Source organism: Ovis aries, chromosome 2, assembly GCF_016772045.2.
Source record: "Ovis aries strain OAR_USU_Benz2616 breed Rambouillet chromosome 2, ARS-UI_Ramb_v3.0, whole genome shotgun sequence".
In the NCBI taxonomy this organism is placed as follows: Eukaryota; Metazoa; Chordata; class Mammalia; order Artiodactyla; family Bovidae; genus Ovis; species Ovis aries.
This window is the reverse complement of record NC_056055.1, coordinates 13105111-13121188: the sequence shown is the minus strand read 5'-3', so window position 1 is coordinate 13121188 and position 16078 is coordinate 13105111. Positions and strand designations below refer to the sequence as shown.

The 16078-nt window shown below is 41.7% G+C and overlaps 1 long non-coding RNA gene across 2 annotated transcripts in view; it reads left to right on the top strand.

Moving 5' to 3' along the window:
* Positions 1-16078, top strand: part of LOC121818591 (uncharacterized) — a 60092-nt gene that overhangs the window by 21520 nt on the left and 22494 nt on the right. Inside the window, exon 3 of one of the 2 annotated variants that reach the window (XR_006058567.2) lies at positions 3148-3416. This is a non-coding gene — a long non-coding RNA (uncharacterized LOC121818591). The remainder of the gene's footprint in view (positions 1-3147; positions 3417-16078) is intronic. The other variant, XR_006058568.2, reaches the window with a different exon arrangement.

Here is a 16078-nt window from a genome sequence, read left to right as displayed (position 1 = left end):
TGGAGAATCCCAGGGACGGGGGAGCCTGGTGGGCTGCCGTCTATGGGGTCGCACAGAGTTGGACACGACTGGAGCGACTTAGCAGCAGCAGCAGCAGCCCCTGCACTGACAGGCGGATTCTTTACCACTGAGCCATCAGGGAAGCCCTTGTCAAATACTTTTATAAAAAAACAACACTGCTCAATCCTCTTAGTCAGTTGAGGATTAGTCAGTTATCAATTGACTGATTAGTCAATCTGTCTACTTGTAAAGAATTATCCTTAATGTCACAGTTCATATGTTACCCAGGCAGCTCAGTGGTAAAGAATCTGCCTGCCAATACAGGACACAAGGGTTCCATCCCTGGGTGAGGAAGACCTCCTGGAATAGAAAATGGCAACCCACTCCAGTATTCTTGCCTGGAGAATTCTATGGACAGAGGAGCCTGGTGGGCTACAGTCCCTGGGGTTGCAAAGAGTCAGAGATGACTGAGCGACTGAATATGCACTCATATGTTACATGTAGGCCTCTATGTTTATATGAATCCAAGAGCAATACGAATTCTGTAATATTGCAGAATGTTCCTGGGGTGCCATTTGCAACTGGTGCAAACACTACATTCTTTTGTGAGTACCTGAGGAACTGAGAATTAAAACTTAAAGGGGAGCAAGAAGAAGAAATCTCTAGCTTTATGGGTAAATGATACATTACAGTGGAAGAACCAACCACCTCAAGACTGAGAAGAGTTGAGTTAATAACAGATACATGCTACTATATATAAACAGCAGGGCCTACCTTATAGTACAGGGAACTATCCTCAATAGCTTGTAATAGCCTATAAGGGAAAAGAATCTGAAAAATAATATAAGTGAAACGAACACATCATTGTAAATCAACTATACTTCAATTAAAATAAGAGTCAATATACATCATTCTTTTCTCTTTCCTTTTGCTTCTTCCACCCAATTCCTCCCTGTACTCTAAAGTGAACCATCTCCTGCATGAGCAGCAACCCAAATATGTCACAGCTCTACTCAGATTGTGACAATGCAAACAAACTCAGAATTGAGGCTTGGGGACTTCTCTGGTAGTCCAGTGGTTAAGACTCTGAGCTTTCTATGCAGCAGGCACAGGTTTGATCCCTGGTTGAGGAACTAAGATCCCACATGACTATGCCTAAAAACAAGCAGAGGCTTATAAGAACAGTGGTATATTAATTCTCAGAAGCTGGCCAGATATATTCTTAACTGGTTTCACTGAGGTTCATTCCAGTGCGTGCATTTTGGTGACGCATGCACGTATTTGGGGGAGTTTAGCACTGGTGGATTCTTAAATTTGAACAAAGAATGTTCAAACTACCGCACAATTGCACTCATCTCACACGCTAGTAAAGTAATGCTCAAAATTCTCTAAGCCAGGCTTCAACAGTACGTGAACCATGAAATTCCAGATGTTCAAGCTGGATTTAGAAAAGGCAGAGGAACCAGAGATCAAATTGCAAACATCCGCTGGATCATCAAAAAAGCAAGAGAGTTCCAGAAAAACATCTATTTCTGCTTGATTGACTATACCAAAACCTTTGACTATGTGGATCACAATAAACTGTGGACAATTCTGAAAGAGATGGGAATACCAGACCACCTAACCTGCCACTTGAGAAACCTATATGCAGGTCAGGAAGCAACAGTTAGAACTGGACATGGAACAACAGACTGGTTCCAAATAGGAAAAGGAATACATCAAGGCTATATATTGTCACCCTGCTTATTTAACTTCTATGCAGAGTACATCATGAGAAACGCTGGGCTGGAAGAGGCCCAAGCTGGAATCAAGATCGCCGGGAGAAATATCAATAACCTCAGATATGCAGATGACACCACCCTTATAGAAGAAAGTGAAGAAGAACTAAAGAGTCTCTTGATGAAAGTGAAAGAGGAGAGTGAAAAGTTTGGCATTCAGAAAACTAAGATCATGGCATCTGGTCCCATCACCTCATGGCAAATAGCTGGGAAAATAGTGGAAACAGTGTCAGACTTTATTTTTCTGGGCTCCAAAATCACTGCAGATGGTGACTGCAGCCATGAAATTAAAAAATGCTTACTCCTTGGAAGGAAAGTTATGACCAGCCTAGACAGTATATTAAAAAATAGAGACATTACTTTGCCAACAAAGGTCTGTCTAGTCAAGGCTATGGTTTTTCCAGTTGTCATATATGGATGTGAGAGTTGGACTATAAAGAAAGCTGAGTGCCGAAGAATTGATGCTTCTGAACTGTGGTGTTGGAGAAGACTTTTGAGAGTCCCTTGGGTTGCAAGGAAATCCAACCAGTCCATCCTAAAGGTGATCAGTCCTGGGTGTCCATTGGAAGTATTGATGTTGAAGCTGAAACTCCAGTACTTTGGCCACCTGATGCGAAGAGCTGACTCATCTGAAAAGACTCTGATGCTGGGAAAGATTGAGGGCAGGAGGAGAAGGGGATGACAGAGGATGAGATGGTTGGATGGCATCACCAACTCAATGGAGATGAGTTTGAGTGCACTCTGGGAGTTGGTGATGGACAGGGAGGTCTGGCGTGCTGCGATTCATGGGGTGGCAAAGAGTTGGACACGACTGAGCGACTGAACTGAATCCTTAAAGTCAGTTCTTTTACCTTTTTTATATTCATACCTATCGGTAATGATAGAGTCCTATAGGTTCTACCTCCAGAATAACCATCTTTTTTCAAACTTTAGCATTCTGAGAGTTGCCTAGAAAGAGCTTATTTAAAATGCAAAATCACTGGGTCCCACCTCCAGGAATTCTAATTCTGTAGATGAAGCCCAGGAATCTGCATTTGTGAGACATCCCTGGGACCACACTCTAAGAAACTACTGGTCTACACCAGCACCTCTTCAATTCCATTCACAGGAATGTTTCAGGTCCTCCGGCTTCTCCCTGCATAGGTTCCCCACTAATATTCCTACCCTGAGCCATGCTAATATTGTGATCCTCATTACCAGCTACACATTGAAATCACCTGGAGAACTTTCCCACCCCAGTATTCTTACCTGGGAAAACCCATGGATAGAGGAGCCTGGTGGGCTACAGTTCATGGGGTCACAAAAGAGTCAGACATGACTTGGCCACTACACAACAAACAAGTGTTCTGAGAGTTCTTCTTTCCTCTAGCAGAGCTTCGCAGCCTGTATTGAAGAGAAGGCAAACGGGCTACAGGTGTGGCACTTTAGGACTCTGATGGGCCAGTAATCAGGCTGCTCAAGGTCCCGTGGGCTGCAGTGCGAGGAGTGTTTCCTGCGGCTCCTTGGATAGGAGCGCGAGCTGAGTCACGTTATCTTCCTCTCCTCCACTCTGTATTCACCACTGCCTGTGGCAGAGAGGTACCCGTCAAGATGTGAAAGGGGAACATGGCCTGGGTGCCGAGGAAGCTCAACCCCAAGGTATGGCTGGTTAGGGAAGGGCGTGGGGTGGGTGGAAGGCTCAGCTGCCGCGGTAGCCCCCAGATATATGTCTTCACATGTATTCTGTTCTTTGGCCCGATGGTTGTTGACGGCTCTCTGCATGGTTACAGGGTGACTACTCCAACTGTGCATGTGTGTTTTAGAAATAAGTTGCACTGCTATTTTGAAAGATTTGGTTTGAGAGCTTGAAAATGGGTTTCAAATTTCTTGGCCTTATCTCAGTCAATTTGAACACTGTTGTGCAATGAAAGAGGAAGAAGTGTTTCTTTTAAACAGTATTTCAGATGTTGGTTGTTCCGTTGTTTAACCTGCTTATGCGATTAAAATGTTTTCTGTGTTTGGTTGATGGTTACTAGCTGTAAATAGAGATAACTTAGAGAAGTGTGATTAAGAATTGTTATGTGTAGCACAACCTCGCAAAAAAAATGTTCCCAAATATTAAAGGCAATTATCTACCAGACCTCAAGTTTTCAACAATATTAGTTTTACTCAAAACTGTAAAAAATATTACAGTTTAGTGTTACAAAAATATTACAGTTTACTCAAAAAACTCTATGAAGTTGGTGAAAATTCACAAGCTGGGAACACATTTGCAACATAAGGTGAAAATTCACAAGCTGGGAACATATTTGCAACATAAAATCAATGAAGAGCTGGTGTCTAGAATGGAAAAGGGACAATGAAAAATCAATAAAAAGAATGAACAGTAGGAAAAGAGGAGAAAAGACTTGAACAAGTGCTTCACAAAAGAGAAAATCTTTTGTGTAGTCATTAAGCATATTAAAAATACCCAACATTATTAGAAATCACAGAAATACAAAAGAAAACCAGAAAATATAATTACACAGCCACTAAATTGGATTTACTCTCATTTAAATTTTAAAATCTGAGGATACTGTGTTGGTGAGTATGTGAAGTAACAAGAGCTCTTATTTCTATAAGTACCTGGTAAAACTGGCATTACCTAATAAAATGGAGCAAAGTCATGCTCATGGTGTGTGGTCAGCAGCACTGGCATCACCTGAGAGCTTGTTAGAACTGCAGAATCTGCAGACCCTGTCTCAGACCTGCTCAGCATCTTAAGATCTCCAGCTGATTTCATGTGCATGCTCACGTTTGAGAAGCACTGCTCCATGACCTACTGATCCCACTTCACACGTATACCTTAAAGCAGCGATTCCCAAGCCTTTTGGCACCAGACAGCTTTTGTGGAAGACAATTTTTTCACATACTGGTGTGGAGGATGGTTTTAGGATGATTCAAGCACATTACATTTATTTTGTCCTTTATTTCTTTTATTATTACATCAGCTCTACTCCAGATCCTCAGGCATTAGATCCCAGAGGTTGGGGAACTCTGCCTTAAAGAACTTCTATCATGGCAGAATGAAACAGACAAATTATGGTATAGCCATATAATGGAATACTATACAGTCAGGAAACCCAAAGATCAACAATGTGGCATATTAACATGGGTAACACTCAGAAGCATTAGACTGAGTGCAAGGAGCAGATCTCAGAATAATACATTTAGAATAAGTTCATTTATATTTGCACACGTGTCTTATTTTACAAGTGTATCTTAAAGAAAATAAGCTTGAAGTTTCACATTAAACTAAGATGATTTGTGGAATTTTTATATGAATTCAATGTTTAATATCCTTCCTAATAGTTTGTATTTGAGTTTTGTATTAAACCAAAGTAAAATATTAGTATTTCACTAAGACACATGGAATATGTGTTCCGTCAAATCCAACTCTTTGCAGCCCAGTAATGTAGCCCACCAGGCTCCTCTGTCCATGGAGATTTCCAGGCAAGAATATTGGAGTGGGTTGCCATTTCCTCCTGCAGGGCCTCTTCCTGACCCAGGGATGGAACCTGTGTTTCCTATGTCTCCTGCATTGCGGGAGGATTCTTTACCCACTGAGCCATCTCTACCCACTGAGCAATCACACATGGAGATGTCCCCAAACCTTATGTACCTTAACCCAGTGGGCTATTCCATTATTGTTTATGTGTGCGCTGTGACTTAAAACACATTTCAATGCAGAGACCTCAAAGCCAAATTATTTCAAAGGCCTTCCAGGTCCCAGCCTTTCCTCATGGCTTCATTTGTTGCGCTGCTCCACATTCCAGTTGGACTCCTTGCCCGTCTCCAAAGCCACCACCATGCCGTTAAGCCATCCCGAGGGATGCCCTTCTTTCTTTAGGCTTTAGTCAAACACAACCTCTTTTGTAAAGGGTTTTCTCTATTCCAAGACAGTGTAACTCATTCTTTTCCAGACCCTTCGTGTGTGTGTGTGTGTGTGTGTGTGTATGTGTATATGAGTGTGCATGCGCACATGTGTGTGCTCGGTTGTGTCCGACTCCTTGCAACCCAGTGGACTGTAGGCCACCAGGCTCCTCTGTCCATGGAGATTTCCAGGCAAGAATACTGGAGTGGGTTGTCATCTCCTACTCCATCCAGACCCCTGCGATGACCAAATAAATCAGATGGTGAGTTGTTCTCACCTTTTTCCTCTGCCAGACCACGAACAACTCTAGAGCAGTGTGCTATACTTAAAGTACAGTATATCCATTTAATTGAATACTGCATTTGCCTTCTTCTCATGACATAGGAGAAGGTGATGGCACCCCACTCCAGTACTCTTGCCTGGAAAATCCCATGGGTGGAGGAGCCTGGTGGGCTGCAGTCCATGGGGTCGCAAAGAGTTGGACACGACTGAGCGACTTCACTTTCACTTTTCACTTTCATGCATTGGAGAAGGAAATGGCAACCCACTCCAGTGTTCTTGCCTGGAGAATCCCAGGGACGGGAGCCTGGTGGGCTGCCATCTATGGGGTCGCACAGAGTCAGACACGACTGAAGTGACTTAGCAGCAGCAGCATGACATTAGTTATTCTTGGAACTGTAAATCATATATTCACCTTCATTACTACATGAGTTTGGTAACAAGTGCAAAATGCTTGCTATTATCTCTAGATTTATTAGTTATCCACATCAGGGAAAACATCTTATGTGACAATTATGCTGTCCAGTTACTGAGATTTTTATAGTCTTTAGTGAACTCTAATATCTTTAATATTTTAAATAGCTAACGATGTATACTTCCAGTTACGAAGCGTATAACCACTTGGTCAGTGGTAAAGCAACCAAGCTTAGCAACTATGAAATTTTGTTTGGAGGCTGGCAGAAAAGATCTATAAAACTCTATGAAGAAGGGGAAAAAAGACCCTGATGTGCTCATCTCCTGAAATACTTCTTGAAGTTAAAGGGTTATCTGTTAATGATCTTCTGTGACATTTTGGCTGTTTCCCCATCTCACTCTAAGAGACTATTGGAATGAAACCCACTGACCACAGTCATGGTCAGAAGTCTGAGCTTCAGGCAGTCCCCTGGCTGTATTGTACATCTCCTCAAATGTTGATTCTCAGCCTTGGCTGCATATCTGATCATCTGGTGCCCAGGTAACACCCAAGACCCAAACTAAAATCTCTGGGGGTTGAACCCTATGTATTTTCTTTAAAGCTCTCTAGTTGATTTCAATGTGCTGCCAAGATTGAGAGCCACAGCCCTGTCTACCAAAGCCTGCCCCATGCTTTCTCCTTCCTGCCCAGTCCCTTTGATGGTATCTCCTGGAATCCAGATCAGGACCTCTCTCCGTACCTTCAGGGTGTTCTTGGAATCCCTCACCTCCTCCTTAACAGGAATCACCCAAAGATTCTCCCTTCCCAGCCTTTTACACCCCACATACTTCAGATCAGGAGGTGACTGGGGTTTTGCTTGCCCCCAGTACCCCACACAAAGCACTTTTATTTGTAAAATTTCTTACTCCTTTGAGACTCATTTATGCCATTCGTACCATCCTTATTGGTGCCATCTGCTGAGTATCACGCCCCTCATTCACTGACCTCAAAGATGCTTTCTGTCTCTTCCCATATTCTTCTCAGCAACCCATCCAGTCTCCCGGTCTCAGATCCTTGACTGGCTGAGTTCTGACCACCTTTCCCTACCCTTACCTCACCACCCTCTGATGGTCCCCTTAATCCTTGTCTTCGTTAGAAAATGCATTACCTCTAAAATCTGTTTTTTAAATCCCCCTCTGCCCACCACCTTCTGTCTTTTTAGTTTGCTTGCTCAATCACTGCCACTGCCACATTTCTTTGACTTGTTGACATCTCTGATTGCCCAGACCATCACTTTTTTTCCATCTCCACCAGCCTCCTGGTTTCTCCTCTCTACTCATCTAAGTTCGATTCTATCCTGTGTCAGTATAGCCAATCTTTTGAAAACACTACCAACTCCTTTGCATTCTCCTTCTATTGGAATCACCTAGGACACATTCCTGTTTGCACTCTGACTCTCCACCTTCGATTTCCTGCACGGAAGCGGCTGAATGTGACTGGAGAGGCACAGAACAGGGCTTTGAATTTGCGAACAAACTTCCTATCCTGCACTCAGCCCTGCCCAGAAACGGTGCTCTGCTTCCCCATTTTGAAAACTATTTCATACTTTTTCCTTACAATTGCCTTCTTACTCTCCTCCAATTTCCATCTTAAAAAATAGAAGCCATCAGATGAAAATTCCATCTTCCCATTTCCAAACCCACAATCCTGTTTAAATTTGCATGCATCTTTATGCATGGCTTTATTTCTAGGTTTTCTATTATGGTCTGTTGAACTATGTCTGTTTTTATACCAATATCATGCTGTTTCCATTAATATAATTTTCTAATATAGTTTGAAATCAGGGAGTGTGATGCCTCCAGCTTTGTTCTTCTATCTTAAGATTATTTTGGCTCTTTGGGGTCTTTTGTACTTCCATATAAATTTTAAAATTGTCTGTTCTATTTCTGTGAAGAATACTATTTAAATTTAGTAGGGATTGCATTGAATCTATAGATTGCTTTGGGTAGTGTTAAAATGGACATTTTAATAGTATTCTTCCAATCCATGGGCACAGAATGTCTTTCCATTTATTTGTGCCTTCAGTTTTTACATCAGTGTCTTATGGTTCTCAGTGTACAGGTCTTTTACTTCCTTGGTTAAATTTGTTTCTAGGTATTCCATTCTATTTGATATAATTGTAAATGAGATTGCTAATTTCTCTTATAGTTTATTAGTGTACAGGAATGCAACAGACTTCTATGTTTTGGTATCCTATAAATTTTCTAAATTCATTCCAACAGATTTTTTTTGGTGGAGTCTTTAGGGCTTTCTATATAAAAAAAATGTCATCTGCAAATAGTGGCAGTTTGTCTTCTTCCTTTTTGTATGCCCTTGGTTTCTTTCCCCCCCACCTCTAGTTGCTCAGGCTAGGTCTTCTAATATTCTACTCTACTAATACTCCACTGTTGACAGTGGGCATCCTTGTCTATTTCCTGATCAGCTTTGCACCGTTGAATATAATGTTTGCTGTGGGTTTGTCATTTATGGCCTTGATTGTATTGAGGTACATTCCCTGTGCACCTTTTGGAAGATTGTTTTTTTTTTTATCATAAATGGATCTTGAATATTGTCAAATGCCTTTTCTGTTTCTATTGGTGATCGTATCCTTCACTTTGTTATTATGGTGTATCACATTGATTTTTGTATCACATTGAGTTGACTCATTGGAAAAGACTCTGATGCTGGGAGGGATTGGGGGCAGGAGGAGAAGGGGACAACAGAGGATGAGATGGCTGGATGGCATCACCAACTCGATGGACATGAGTTTGGGTAAACTCCAGGAGTTGGTGATGGACAAGGAGGCCTGGTGTGCTGCAATTCATGGGGTCGCAAAGGGTCGGACATGACTGAGCGACTGAACTGAACTGACACTGATTTTTACAGATGTTGAACTAGCATCACAGACTTGATGGACATGGGGTTTGGGTGGACTCCAGGAGTTGGTGATGGACAGGGAGGCCTGGCATGCTGCAGTTCATGGGGTCGCAAAGAGTCGGACATGACTGAACAACTGAACTGAACTGAACTAGTCTTGTGTCCCTGGAATAAATACCACTTGATCATGGTTTATAATCCTTTTGTGCACTGTTGAATTTGGTTTGCCAATGTTTTGTTAAGAACATTTGCATCTGTGTTCATCAGGAGTGCTGGCCTGTAATTTTCTTGCAGTGTCTCCTTCTGGATTTGGTACCAGGGTGATGCTGGCCTTGTAAAATTAGTTTGCTTCTACTTTTTTTGGAGAGTTTGAGAAGGACTGCTGCTAATTCTTCTTTGAATGTTTCATAGATTGCACCAGGGAAGCTATCTGGTTGTGGACTCTTATTAGGAGGCTTTTGATTATAAATTCAATCTCCTTATTAGTAATCAGTCTGTTCATATTTTGATTTTCTCCATGATTCAGTTTCTTGTTTCCTGTCTGAGAATTTATTCATTTCTTTTAGGTTGTCCCATTTATGTATAATTGTTCATAGTAGTCTCTTATGATCTTCCATATTTCTGTGGCCAAAAAAATAAATATTTCTACCTTTTAAAATTTATTTTTAATTGATTGATTATTGTTTTACAATATTGGTTTGATTTCTATCATACATCAGCATAAATTAGCAATAGGTGTACACATATCCCCTCCCTCTTGAACTTCCCTCCCACCACTTCCCACCCCTCTAAGTCACTTCAGTCGTGTCACCCCTCTAGGTTGTTATAAAGCCCCAGTTTGAACTCCCTGAGTCATACAGCAAATTTCCATTGGCTATCTATTTTGCATGTTGTTGTTGTCATTCAGTCACCCAGTTGTGTCCGACTTTGCAGCCTCATGTACTGCGGCACGCCAGGCTTCCCTGTCCCTCACCATATCCCAGAGTTTGCCCAAGTTCGTGTTCATTGCATCGGTGATGCTGTCCAGCCATCTCATCCTCTGACACCATTTTCTCCCTCTGCTCTCAATCCTTCCCAGCATTAGGGACTTTTCCAATGAGTCACGTTTGCATCAGATGACCAAAATACTAGAGCTTCAGCATCAGTCCTTCCAGAGAATATTCAGGGTTGATCTCCCTTAAGATTGACTGGTTTGATCTCCTTGCTGTCCAAGGGACTTTCAGGAGTCTTCTCCAGCACCACAGTTCAAAGGCATCAATTCTTTGGTGTTCTGCCTTCTTTACAGTCTAGCTCTTGCAACTGTACATGACCACTGGGAAGACCATAGCCTTGACTGTACTGACCTTTGTCAGCAGAGGAGTGTCTCTGCTTTTCAACACACTGTCTGGGTTTATCATAACTTTCCTGCCCCCAAAAACTTGTCTTCTGATTTCATGGCTGCAGTCACCATCTGCAGTTATTTTGAAGCCCAAGAAGAATAAATCTGTCACTACTACCACCTCTCCCCCTTCTGTTTGCTATGTAGCAATGGGGGAGATGCCATGATCTTAGTTTTTTTTAATATATAGTCTTAATCTGGCTCTTTGACTCTCCTCTTCCACCCTCATCAAGAGGCTTTTTAGTTCCTCTTCGATTTCTGTCATTAGAGTGGTATCATCCACATATCTGAGGTTGTTGATGTTTCTCCCGCCTATCTTGATTCCAGCTTGTAACTCATCCACCCTGGCATTTCTCATGATGTGCTCAGTGTATGGATTAAACAAACAGGGTGACAGCAGACAGCCCTGTCATACTCCTTTCTTGATCTTGAACCAATTAGTTGTTCCATATAGGGTTCTAACTGCTGCTTCTTGACCCACGTACAGATTTCTCAGGAGGCAGGTAAGATGGTCTGATGTTCCCATCTCTTTAAGAGTTTTCCACAGTTTGTCATGGTCCACACAGTCAGAAGCTTTAGCATAGTCAATGAAACAGAGTTAGATGTTTTCCTGACGTTCTTTTGCTTTCTCTATAATCCAGCAAATGTTGGCAATTTGATCTCTAGTTCCTCTGTCTTTTCTAAACCCAGCTTGGCTATTTGGAAGTTCTTAGTTTGCATAATGCTGAAGCCTAGAATGCAAGATTTTAAGCGTGACCTTACTTTCTTCATAGCTCAGCTGTTAAAGAATCCACCTGCAATGCAGGAGACCCCGGTTCTATTCCTGGATTGGGAAGATCCACTGGAGAAGGGATAGGCTACCCACTCCAGTATTCTTGGGCTTCCCTGTGGATCAGCTGGTAAAGAATCCACCTGCAACGTGGGAGACCTGGGTTTGATCCTTGGGTTGGGAAGATCCCGTGGAGAAGGGAAAGGCTACCCACTCCAGTATTCTGGCCTGGAGAATTCCATGGACTGTATAGGTGAGGTCACATGAGGTCACAAAGAGTTGGACATGACTGAGCGACTTTCACTTTCACTTTACTATCATGGAAGATGAATGTGATTGTCTGATGGTTAGCACGTTCTTTGGTACTGCCCTTCTTGGAAACTAGGATGAGATTGACCTTTTCCATTCCTGTGGCCACTTCTGGATCTTCTAGATTTGCTGACATAGTGAAAGCAAAACCTTGATGGCTTCATTAGGGATCTGAATAGTTCTGCCAGAATGTCATCACATCTGCTAGCTTTATTAACAGCAATGCTTCTTAAAGCCCACTTGACTTTGCACTCCAGAGTGTCTGGCTCAGGGTGTCTAACCACACCATCGTAGTAATCTGGTTCATTAAGATCTTTTTGATACAGTTCCTCCCTGTATTCTTTCCATCTCATCTTGATCTCTTCTGCATCTACTAGGTCTCTACCATTTTTATCCTTTACTGTACCCATCTTTGGGTGGAATGCTCCCTCAATATATCCAGTTTTCCTGAAGAGATCTCTAGTCTTTCTTCCCCCTCCTTTTTTTTTTTTTTCCTATTATTAAGCTCTGTTCATTGAAGAAGGATTTCTTGTCTCTTCTAGCTATTCTTTGGAACTCTGCCTTTAATTGAATGTACCTTTCCCTCTCTCCCTTGTTTTGCATTTCTCTCCATTCTTCTGACCCTGGACTTCTTATCAACCTGCCTAGGAATTGACTCTCTCACTTTCGCTATTTGTAAAGCCTCCTCAGATAACCACTTTGCCTTCTTGCTTTTCTTTTTCTTTGGGGTGGTTTTGTTCACTGCCTCCTGTACAGACCTCTGTCCATAGTTCTTCAGACACACTGTTAACTAGATCTAGTCCTTTATATCTATTCATTACCTCTATTTCAAATTCATATGGGATTAAGTCATACCTGGCTGGCCTACTGTTTTTCCTGATTTTCTTTAGTTTAAGCCTGAATTTTGATATGAGAAGCTGATGATCCAAGCCACAGTCAGCTCCAGGTCTTGTTTTTGCTGACTGTATACAGCTTCTCCATCTTCAGCTGCAAAGAATGTAATCAATTTGATTTCAGTATTGACCATTTGGTGATGTCCATGTGTAAAGTCATCTCTTGTGTTGTTGAAGAAGGGTATTTTCTATGACTAGTGCATCCTCTTGGCAGAATTCAGTTAGTCTTTTTCCTGCTTCATTTTGTTCTCCAAGGCCAAATTTGCCTGTTATTCCAGGTATATCATGACTTCCTATTTTTGCATTCTAATCCTCAATGATGAATTGAACATTTTTTTAAGATGTTAGTTCTAGGAGGTCTTCTAGGTCTTCATAGAACTGATCAACTTCAACGGCATTGGTGGTAGGGGCATAGACTTGGATTACTGTGATGTTGAATGGCTTGCCTTGGAAACAAACAAATATCATTCTGTCATTTTTGAGGTTGCACCCAAGACTTTTCAGACTCTTTCATTGATTATAAGGGCTACTACATTTCTGCTATGGGATTCTTGCCCACAGTAGTAGATATAATGGTCTTCTGAATTAAATTTGGCCATTCCTATCCATTTTACTTCGCTGATTCCTAGGATGTTGATGTTTATTCTTACCATCTCCTGCTTGACCACGTCCAGTTTTCCTTGATTCATGGGCCTAACATTCCAGGTTCCTATGCAATACTGTTCTTTGCAGCACTGGATTTTACTTTCATCACCAGACACATCCACAACTGAGCATCGTATCCACTTTGGCTCAGCCGCTTTATTCATTCTGGAGTGACTGGTAATTCTCCTCCACTCTTCCCCACTGGCATGTTGGTCACTTTCAGACCTGGGGGACTCATCTTTTGATGTCATATCTTTTTGGTCTTTTATACAGTACATGAGGTTTTCATGGCAAGTATACTGGGGTGGTTTGCCATGCCCTCCATGTTTTGTCAGAATTCTGTGCTCTGACTCGTCCATCTAGGGTGCACAGCACGGCTCATGGCTTCACTGAGTTAGTTACCCAAACCCCTTTGCCATGACGAGGCTGTGATCTTTGAAGGGGCTGTTTTGCATATGCTCCCATGCTTCTCTCTCCTTTCATCTCTTCCTCTCCTTCTCCCCAACCCTTGTCCATAAATCTGTTCTCTATGTCGTCTTCTCCATTGTTGCCCTGTGAATAGGTTCATCAGTACCATCTTTCTAGATTCCATATATATGTTCCATATATTCCATAATATGTGATATTTGCTTCTCTTTCTGACTTACTTCACTCTGTATAATAGGCTCTAGGTTCATCTGCCTCATTAGAACTGACTCAAATGCATTCCTTTTCTATGGCCGAGTAGTATTCCTTTGTATATATGTACCACAACGTCTTTATCCATTCATCTTTTGATGGACATCTAGGTTGCTTCCATGTCCAAGCTACTGTAAACAGTGCTGCAAGGAATATTGCGGTACATGTGTCTTTTTCAGTTTTAGTTTCCTCAGGGTATATACCTAGGAAGTGGTATTGCTGGGTCGCATGGTGGCTTTATTTCTAGTTTTTTAAGGAGATCTCCATACTGTCTTCCATGGTGGCTATATCAGTTTACAACCCATGGCATCAATTGTTATGTCTCTTCTTTCATTATTGATTTTGAGTTTTCTTTTTCTTGTTGTGTCTAGCTAAAGTTTTATCAATTTATCTTTTCAAATAACTACTGGTTTCCTTTTCTTTTTTCTATTGTCTTTTTAGTGTGTATTTCATTTATTTCTGCTCTTTATTTCCTTCTCTCTACTAACACTGGGCTTTGCTTATTCTTTCTGTGAGGTGTACAGTTATTTGAGAATTTTCTTGTTTCTTGAAGTGGGTGTTATGACTAGGGACTTTTGTCTTAAAACTGCTTTTGCTGCATCGTGTAAGTTTGGGTATGTTGTATTTCCATTTTCATTTGTCACAGGGTGGTTTTTTATTTGTTTCATTGTTGTTCAGGAGCATATTGTTCAATCTCTGTGTATTTGTGAATGTTCTGGTTTTCTTCTTGTCATTGATTTCTAAATTCATACCATTATAGTCAGAAAAGATACCTGATAAATTTCAGTCTCCTTAAATTTAAAAAGCTTTGGTTTGTGGCCTCGCATGTTATCTATCCTGAGGACTGCTTAAGTTCCCTTTATGAACATGTATTTTGTTATGGATGTAATGTTACTATATGTCAGGTCTGTCTGGTCGAATATGCCATTAAAGGCCAATGTTTCCTTATTTTTTTTGTCTATTCTACTCACTGACATACTCAGAGTGTTAAAGTTCCCTATTGTTGCTGCATTGCTGTCTATTTCTCCAAAATAAATATTTGCTTTATATATTTCAGTTCAGTTCAATTGCTCAGTTGTGTCCAACTCTTTGCGACCCCATGAATTGCAGCACGCCAGGCCTCCCTGTCCATCACCAACTCCTGGAATTCACTCAGACTCATGTCCATCGAGTCAGTGATGCCATCCAGCCATCTCATCCTCTGTCATCCCCTGTCATCCTCTTCTCCTCCTGCCCTCAATCCCTCCCAGCATCAGAGTCTTTTCCAACAAGTCAACTCTTCACATGAGGTAGCCAAAGTACTGGAGTTCCAGCTTTAGCATCATTCCTTCCAAAGAAATCCCAGGGCTGATCTCCTTCAGAATGGACTGGTTGGATCTCCTTGCAGTCCAAGGGACTCTCAAGAGTCTTCTCCAACACCACAGTTCAAAAGCATCAATTCTTCGGCACTCAGCCTTCTTCACAGTCCAACTCTCACATCCATACATGACCACAGGAAAAACCATAGCCTTGACTAGACGGACCTTAGTCGGAAAAGTAACGTCTCTGCTTTTGAATATACTATCTAGGTTGGTCATAACTTTTCTTCCAAGGAGTAAGCGTCTTTTAATTTCATGGCTGCAGTCACCATCTGCAGTGATTTTGGAGCCCCCAAAAATAAAGTCTGACACTGTTCCCACTGTTTACCCATCTATTTCTCATGAAGTGATGGGACCAGATGCCATGATCTTTGTTTTATGAATGTTGAGCTTTAAGCCAACTTTTTCACTCTCCTCTTTCACTTTCATCAAGAGGCTGTTTAGTTCCTCTTCACTTTCTGCCATAAGGGTGGTGTCATCTGCATATCTGAGATTATTGATATTTCTCCCGGCAATCTTGATTCCAGCTTGTGTTTCCTCCAGTCCAGCGTTTCTCATGATGTACTCTGCATGGAAGTTAAATAAGCAGGGTGACAATATACAGCCTTGATGTACTCCTTTTCCTATTTGGAACCAGTCTGTTGTTCCATGTCCAGTTCTAACTGTTGCTTCCTGACCTGCATACAGATTTCTCAAGAGGCAAATCAGGTGGTCTGGTATACCCATCTCTTTCAGAATTGTCCACAGTTGATTGTGATCCACACAGTCAAAGGCTTTGGCATAGTCAAT